At 39.4% G+C, this 8,170-nt stretch overlaps 1 long non-coding RNA gene across 1 annotated transcript; it reads right to left on the reverse strand.

Moving 5' to 3' along the window:
* Window positions 1–3,595: 3,595 nt before the first annotated feature.
* On the reverse strand, window positions 3,596–8,170 carry LOC107794845 (uncharacterized). Its single transcript, XR_001649994.2, has 2 exons — window positions 7,743–8,170; window positions 3,596–3,842 (listed from the first exon to the last, which is right to left on the reverse strand). It is a non-coding gene; the product is annotated as an uncharacterized LOC107794845 (long non-coding RNA).

The raw sequence follows: 8,170 nt of genomic DNA on the forward strand, positions 1-8,170 counted from the left end.
GTTGTCCATGTTGCACGTGAGTTGTCTGTGCAGTGTGTGAAAACTATATTTCCTTGATCATTTATCTGATTTAATTGTCTTTCCTTTCCTCTACATGTTATGATATTATTTGAGTAGGGTCTTTGAGAAATCGAGCACATGTACCTATGATTATTCTCTTCACGAAATTTGAGGGTTGGATGTAAATATCGGGTTGTGTTGGGGTTGCATGTCAATAAAGTGGTTGTGTTTGAAAAGATAAAGTCATTGGACCTAGAATGGGTACTAGCAGGTTTGATTACAACGTGTTTGGAAGAATAATTGTAGAAATCGGCTTAGATAATTGGTTATGGTACTTGTTGAACGAGGGAAAGCTCCCTGACTTGTTGATCTAATAAGTGGTTATGAGATTTCACGTGTTTCTTTCATTATCAGTAGTGTACGAAGGTTTTGGAACGAAATTTTGTTTGATATGGGGTTTAATACTACTACCGGGTTGATTTTGAGTAATTACTGTGATCGAAAATGGTGCTGCGAGTATGCGAGTTGTGTAGTATGTTATGTCATTATATCAGGGGTTATGGTCATGGCTTGATACAGCTTATTCAGACTTATACAGTGTGTAGATATGAGATTCGGGTCTTGTAAAGAATTCTGGATGTTGGAAATTGGTTTCTAAGTTTTACGGACTAAGGTTAAAGTAATAATTTTCAATTATGGTATTGCCAGCCCTATATGTAATAAGGTGACGTGGTATCACCCCCGGGTATATGCGTGGTAAGGTGGAATAATGATTTGAAGGTTTAGGAACAACTCTTGGCACGATCGAGGACGAACATATGTTTAATTTGGGGAAAATGTAACGATCCGACTTATCGTTTTGAGCATTTACGCCCCTTTCAACTATTTGAAGTCTTGAATAGTTTCATATGATGTATTATGACGTGTATGAATCGTTGGTTTTGTTTTTCAGGTGTTTTGGAACATGTTCGGAAGAATGAATTCCATGTTGGAAGTCTTAAGTTGAAAGAGTTGACCAAATTTGACTTTTTAGTATTCGACCTCGGATCGGAGTTTCGGATGATTCCGTTAGGTCCGGATAGTGATTTTGAACTTGGGCGTATGTCCGAAATTTAATTTGGATATTTCTAGAATGTTTCGACGTCATTTCTTCAAGCATAAATGGTACCACATTAAGTAAATGAGCTCCAAATTCAGTTTTGATTGAAGCATTGGATCCGTATTGAAATTACAGAGCCATATCAAAAAAAAAATCGTCGGATTCAGACATCGTATGAGAGATTTATGCTCATTTCCGTATCAGGAAAGATTGATATTTTTGTGGGGCAGAGGCAAATCGCAGGTATCAAATGTGATTTATAAGTCTCGGGTGTCAAATGCGACTTGCCTGGACAGATTCTAAAACGGGGATTTCGGCTATTCTTAACACATTTGGAGCTATGGAGCTCGGATTGAAGAGATTTTTGAGGCAATTTTCACGAAATGTTTAGCCCGAGACACTAGAGAGATTGATGACTGAGTGACGTCGAGGACCTGATTGTGAAGATATTTATGGGATCGGGCTGAACGCCGCAGTAGGCCATATTGGCTTTATATATTTTATTATTATGGGATCGGGCTGCAAGAGGTTGTGAGTTCGAGTCACCCCAAGAGCAAGGTGGGGAGTTCTTGGAGGGAGAGAGCCAAGGGTCTATCGGAAATAGCCTCTCTACCCCAGGATGAGGGTAAGGTCTGCGTACAAACTACCCTCCCCAGACCCCACCAGTGAGATTATACTGGATTGTTGTTGTTGTTGTTGATCGGGCTGCACGCCATAGTATGTTCTTTTTATTTATTTATGCCTGAATCTGGCTTATTATAGCGATTGGGCTGAAGGACCCCCTCCCCCGAAGTTTGCACCCCCTATAGTGAGCGCAGTGGATATTATATTTGGGATGGAGTTGCCATAAATGACTTATTATTATAGCGCTTGGTCTGAAGGAGCTCCTCCGGAGTCTTCACCCCCCCACAGTGAGCGCAAATGATATTATATTGGGGATGGATTTCCCTAGGCATGAAGTTATCTTATTTATTTATATTTGGGATGGACTTCCCTGGGCATGGAGTTGCCTTATTTAATTATATTTTGGATGAATTTCCATGGGCTAGGAGTTGCTTTATTTATTTATATTTGGGATGGACTTCCCTGGGCATGGAGTTGCCATATATATTCACATTTGGGATGGAATTCTCTGGGCATGGAGTTGCCATGTACATTATATTTGGGATGGAGTTCCCTGGACATGGAGTTACCTTATTTATTATATTTGGGATGGACTTCCCTGGGCATGTAGTTGCCTTATTTATTATATTTGGGATGGACTTCCCTAGGCATGGAGTTGCTTTATTTATTTATATTTGGGATGGACTTCCCTGGGCATGAACTTGCCTTGTTTATTTATATTTGGGATGAATTTCCCTAGGCTGGATTGACCCTATACATTACTGAGTGACTGACTGTCAGTTGCATTTTATATTGAAGGATGGATCTTTCCCACAGTACTGAGTAATTGAGTATTCTGAGAGTGTGAATACATGAATTCTACTGTGTTGCATTGCATTAGACATGCATACTTGATTTGTAGGCACAGAGAAGTATTTTTCCATATGCCTTCTGATAAATTTCTTATCTATCGTTAAAGTTTTTGAGAAAAATCACAGATTTCAGACTTACTCATATTTTCGGTGATTTTCGGCAAAAGATTTGAGTTTTACTGTTATACTTAAGAAGAAAATGTTTATTTTCCGGAATTGTATACGAGCTGAGCATTTTATTATTAAGTTATTACTTGTGCTGCTTTAAATTGTATTGTTATGAGATGTTATTGGTGTGGACTCTGACCTTGGTACAAGCTCGTCACTACTTTCAACCTAAGGTTAAGTTTGTTACTTATTGAGTACATGAGGTCGGTAGTACTCATACTACACTTATGCACCTTGCGTGCAAATTTTGGATGTTGATGCTGCTGTACATGGCGAGAGCTAGCATTGAAGATGTACCTGCGATCCAGTCACAACTGCCTCTTGTTCTAGGTAGCTTTAGAATTTTTAAATCTGTTCATGTATATTTCAAACATATGACTATTTTTATTTCACACCAGCTTTATGAATTCTAATATTAGAAGCTCATGATTTGTACTACCAGTCCTTGGGAAGTGTATTAGAGTTAGTTAAATATTAATTGAATCAGATTGTTGTTATTTGGCTTACCTAGCGGGTAAAGTTAGATGTCATCACGGCTAGTTGAATTTTGGTTCATGAAATGGAGTGATAACACCTAGGCATAAGACGAGGCCCGGCGTATTGAAGCCCTTCAGAAGCGGCAGGCTTTTTTGCATATGAGATTCCAAAATAGGCCTGAAGTTGAGCCCAGATACACGAGAGGCTCAGAATCTTCGAGACTTCAAACTCAGTCTCGTATAGGCCAGTTCCCAGGCCCAAAAGATCTTGGTGTTCCAAATGATTCCCAAACACCATCTCAAAAATTAACTATAACTACTTCCAATATTAGTTCATGATTATCAAAGCTCGAAATCCTTTTGTTAACTCATTATTACATGAAATTAAAAAGAATTTTGATATTAACTACTGTTCAAACCAACGAGTTTTCATGCCATCTAAAACTCCATTATTTTTCATATAACTCACACACATTATTACCAAATGAAAATAACTATAAACTATTCTCAGTCATCAACACTGATCATTTTCAGAATTACAAAGCTAAATTAGTACATCAAATTGTGATTTGAAACCCTCCATAAGTGGCTGCTTCAATTAGCCCAGAGAAACAGCTGTGCATACTGAACATTTGAACAATCCAAATACAATCACTGTAATTTCATTACTATCAATTAAATCATTCTATAATGAGCATGATTTCATTAATTCACATGGAATCAGAAGATGTAAATCAAACATAAGAGCATGTTAAAACTCATAAACACAAGAATCTAAATAACTGAACTCATACACAGATTCAGAGATGATTTAAGTAATTAGTCATATAGATCAAAATGAGTACAAAAGGGGTTTTGGTGTGTACCTAATGCGCAACAGGAAACAGAACAGAATACCAGCCAAATAAAGGCAGAATAAGGATGAGAAAAGTTCAGCAATGCATAACAAGCACCACAGCTTCAATTTTAAGTCCCAAATCAACTCGAGCAACCAGAAATTATTGAAACAAAGCAGCAGAAATCATACCAGCTTTTCAAATCTTTTTTTTTAATGTTTTGATTCTGTTTTGGAGAGTTTTTTGCAGCATTTAAAATTCAGATCTGGAATCTAAAATTACAGCTGCTACTAGGGCTTTTTGCATGTGTAAGAGTGAATGAGGAGAGGAGAGTGTATACGGTCAAATCCGAGTTTGCTCTTCGTGTAATTAGTCGATATTAGAACATGATGAACCAAGGGTCGTCATTGTAACATCGAGATTATAAGTAAAGTCAGGTTGTCGAGCTCAAGATACCGAGCTCGAGTCAATATCGAGTTATGACATGAAGTAGTGTTATCGAGCTCAAGAGTCAGAGACCGATCAATACCGAGCTCGAGTCAATATCGAGCTCGAGATCCAGAGATCGACCGATACCGGCCAAGATCGAGCTAAGAGACAAAGAGTTGTTGTAGCCGTACCAGGGAGAGAATCTCGACGGGAATCGAGGAAAAGTTAATCAATTAATCTATCATGGGATCCCCACTATGTATTTTTTATTATACCCCAAGTAGGATTCCTCCACTATATTAAGAGTGGGTATTATTTCTATAAAGGGAAATTGAACATCTAGAGAAGCATACATTGATACACTCTCACATTTCAAAGATTATTACACCGATATATAGAGAGATTATCATTTTTTGAGCTTTAGACATTGATTCATCTTGCACGTTTATAAATCATTCTCTAATCAATTTGATTTGTATTTCATTCCTTTTTGCAATAAACATTCAATATATTTCTACTTATCTTCCCGGTTTGTACCAATTTATACCACGTGTCCTTAGAACCACGTATAAATTCAACCTTATCCGTTTTTCGGGTAAACAGTTTGGCGTCCACCGTGGGGCTAAGGATAATAGTGACTATTTGGTACGAACCTCTCTGAAACACACTATTTTTTCACTTGTTCTTGGAAGTATCTTTAATTTCAGGTTGAAAACGACGAATTCTCTATTAATGGCCCTACCTATCGACAACGAAACTGGCATTCAAGATGAGAACAGCAACTTGACGCCCGGAGATGAAAGGCCACTCGTCGATCCCGTTGGAGCTCGTGTCAAAGAGCCAGTAGACGTTAATTCACATGTGGCCATCGAGGCAAACCAACGTTCCGACCCTGAAAATAGCATTCATGGTGGAACTCGATCTGCAACTCGAAATACCCAAAACGTTGAGGAAAACGGAATCAGCTCGCGTATGATTTTCGAAATGTTGCAAGCTCAACAGGTAGCGATAGCTCAGTTGCAGAGCCAAACCTAGGCACCGAGCAGGCCCGAGCCTAGTCCACCCCGAGAAGTCACCCACACAACAAGGCCAGCTGTAGTAAGGTCAAATGAGCAAGAATCGGGGACACATCCCAAAATTGTTAAGATGCTCGAGGAACTGACAAAACGAACAGAGTCAGAAGAGAGGAGGATTGAAGCAAATGACAAAAAAGTGAAAATTTATAATTCCAGGGTTGATCAGATCCCGAGGGCACCACCAATATTGAAGGTCTTGGATTCCAAAAAATTCGTACAAAAGCCCTTCCCCCCGAGCTCAGCTCCAAAACTGATCCCCAAGAAGTTCCGCATGCCCGAAATTCCTAAATATAATGGAACGACCAACTCCAACGAACACGTCACCTCTTACACATGTGCCATTAAAGGAAATGATTTAGAAGACGACGAGATCGAATCCGTATTATAGAAAAAAATTGGTGAAACCCTGTCAAAAGGAGCAATAACATGGTATCATAATTTACCGTCTAACTCTATCGATTCTTTTGCTATGCTTGCAGATTCTTTCGTAAAAGCACGTGTAGTAGTCATAAAGGTCGAGACCAAGAAGTCAGACCTTTTCAAGGTAAGACAAAAAGATAACGCGATGCTAAGAGAATTCGTATCCCGTTTCCAAATGGAACGAATGGACCTACCACCAGTCACAGACGATTGGGCTGTTCAAGCTTTCACTCAAGGTCTGAACGAACGAAGCTCGATAGTTTCACAACGGTTGAAGCAGAACCTAATAGAGTACCCAGCTGTTGCCTGGGCCGATGTACACAATCGGTATCAATCGAAGATTAGAGTCGAAGACGACCAGTCGGGTTCTGGGTCCGTTATTAAAAGGGACATCAACCGCGAACCAAGGCCGATCAGGGACCGATACCGGTCGTATAGTGGAGATTATAGGGGTAGCGAACCAAGACGTGACCCCGTACAAAGAAATAAAAGAAGTGATCGAGGCCAAGGGTCTCGAGGGCTGATGAACAGGAATGGGTTCGACAGGCATACCGGACCTAAGGAAGCACCACGGCTATCAGAATATAACTTCAACATCGATGCATCCGCCATCGTGTCAGCTATCGGACGCATCAAAGATACTAAGTGGCCCCGACCTCTGCAGACCGATCCAGCCCAGAGGAATCCCAATCAAATGTGCGAATAGTATGGCACTCATGGCCACAGAACGGAAGATTGCAGGCAACTGAGAGGAGGTAGCCCGGTTATTCAATAAAAGGCATCTTCGAGAATTTTTAAGTGACCGGGCCATAAACCATTTCAAAAACAGAGATATAGAGAGAGATTATCTTTTTTTGAGCTTTGGACATTAATTCATCTTGCTCGTTTATAAATCATTCTCTAATCAATTTGGTTTGTATTTCATTCATTTTTTGCAATAAACATTCGATATATTTCTACTTATCTTTCTGGTTTGTACCAATTTATACCACGTGTCCCTAGAACCACGTATAAATTCAACCCTATCCGTTTTTCGGGTAAACAAAGAGGAATGTGTATTCTCTGAAAAATGCAAAATGAAAAGTGTCCTTGTGATATGCAAAATGAGAGAATATATAGAAAATGTGGGGAAAAGGCATTTTACATATTTTTGTACAGTTGTTTTTCATATTATTCTTTCCTTATTTTTTCCTCCTTTCTTTTCTGTTATTTACCCTCTAAGACCAGCACCCGACCCCCTTTTCTTTCCCTTTCGTTGCACTTTAGTCCTTTTTAGAAGCTTCCTAAATCATTTACCAAAAGATTCTTTTAATTGAACTTCCCCAATTAACCCCTGTATTTACTGTTATTTACCAATTTTCCAGATTTTACTTCTTCTCCTAATTGCTCCTAAAGTCCACTTGAGTTGGGCCTACATCTGGGCCTTGTTCCTAGCCCACCACCACACTCCCAAATCCAAAACAAAACCAACCGAACCATATGAGACATGTGCATCACTAATAAAATCGCAAAATCAATTCAACATAAACTAAGTCTGATCATCTAAAAGACTAAAATCCATAATCAAATGAATCCAAAGATTTCAATGGAACTGAGATACATGATAATACCCATTGACACTTATTCATGTGGTGAAACAATCAAAAAATCGGAGTGACACACATGTATGCAATCACTAAAAATAATTATGCTCAAACAATCAATCAAAGACACGAGAAAACTGAAATAATGGGAACATGAAAGAGACGGCAAGGAGGATATACCTTCTAATTCAGACGGCGTTTAACACAGAAAATCCAACGAGTCGGAGAAAACAATCGAAGCAATATGGGGGACCAGATTCTGGTGGCCGTGAAATGAACCAATACTAACATCAATTGATCGCTCTAATCAAGAGCAATCAATTGATGTAGGTTTCGAGTTCAAACGGGCCGAGATTGAGGAGAAATCAGAAAAGGACAGATTTAGGGTTTTTTCCGGCCTTCTTAGATCTACTATTCGTGATGCTTAAGGGGTTTTTAGAAGAAAATAGCTAGAGATTGTGAAAGAGGAGGAGGAGGAGGTTGTATTTGAAATTTTGGGGATGTTTAGAGGTTGGCCGCCGCCGTGGACGATTTTCGGCGGCGGCAAACGGCTGATACACAGTGAGGATAGATGAGAGGCGTTTGGGCGTGTGAGAGAGTCTTTGGCG

Source organism: Nicotiana tabacum, chromosome 15, assembly GCF_000715075.1.
Source record: "Nicotiana tabacum cultivar K326 chromosome 15, ASM71507v2, whole genome shotgun sequence".
NCBI classification, from domain to species: domain Eukaryota; kingdom Viridiplantae; phylum Streptophyta; class Magnoliopsida; order Solanales; family Solanaceae; genus Nicotiana; species Nicotiana tabacum.